The sequence below is a fragment of the Cicer arietinum genome, chromosome 6 (genome assembly GCF_000331145.2).
Source record: "Cicer arietinum cultivar CDC Frontier isolate Library 1 chromosome 6, Cicar.CDCFrontier_v2.0, whole genome shotgun sequence".
Taxonomy (NCBI): domain Eukaryota; kingdom Viridiplantae; phylum Streptophyta; class Magnoliopsida; order Fabales; family Fabaceae; genus Cicer; species Cicer arietinum.
The window spans coordinates 31,203,389-31,204,568 of NC_021165.2; positions in this window are offsets into that span (position 1 = coordinate 31,203,389).

The following is a 1,180-nucleotide window of genomic DNA, read 5'->3' on the forward strand; positions in this document are numbered from 1 at the left end:
AATCCCACAAATATCTAAATACTCTTACACACATCACTTAACTCCGATCTCAATCTAATTTAATAAAAATATCTATTCTCGTCGCAACTCAATTAACAGGTAAAATTTTCAGCAACAAGAGATATTTTTAACAAAATTTTCCGGTATTAAATTCTTCGTAATGTAAATAAATTATTCTCCGACAAATAGTTTTAAACGGGTCTCAAAATGTATAGATATATATATAAGCATATATTAAACATATTACAAACTCCAACAAAATATATTTTTGGTACTTAATTCCCGAAAATAAAGAAAAATTGAGTTAAACGTCACAACAATTCGATACAAAAATATACTAAAATTATATAAATTAGAATTTAAAACTAAGGGTCTTACATTATTACCCCTCTAAAATTAGTTTCATCCTCGAAATTACGCGTCGATAAACAACTCAGGGTGTTGTTCTCTCATCTTGCTCTCCAATTCCTAAGTCGCATCACCAGTAGTTGGATTCCAATTACCTTGACCAACGAAACATCTTTGTTCCTAAATCGCTTAATCTTCCTATCATCAATTCTTACAGGTAATACTTCGAATGACAAGTTATCCTTCAGTTGAATTGTGTCTGGTTCAATCACATGTGACGGATCTGTAAGGTATATCCTTAACTGCGAGACATGAAATATGTTGTGAATTTCAGACAGTATCGGAGGCAATGCAATCCGATAGGCAACAGGTCCAATTCGTTTAAAAATCTGATATGGTCCAATGAATTTCGGAGTCAATTTCTTCGATTTCATAGCTCTGCCAACTCCAGTAGTAGGTGTAACTCTCAGAAACACATGATCCCCTTACTCGAATTCCAAAAGTCTGCATCGCTTGTCCGCATAACTCCTCTGACTATCCTGTGAGACCTTCATTTTCTCTTTTATCTTCTTGACCTTATCTGTAGTCTATTTCACCGTCTCAGGTCCTACCATCATACTTTCACCGTCCTGATACCAACACAAAGGCATTTGACACTTGCGTCCATACAGAGCCTCATATGGTGTCATTCCAATACTTGCGTGGAAACTATCGTTGTAGGTAAACTCAACCAATGGAAGTACATCATCCCAACTTCCTCTATCATCTAATACACATGCTTTCAATAGGTCTTCCAAGGAATGATTTGTTCTCTCAGTCTGTCCGTTCGTTT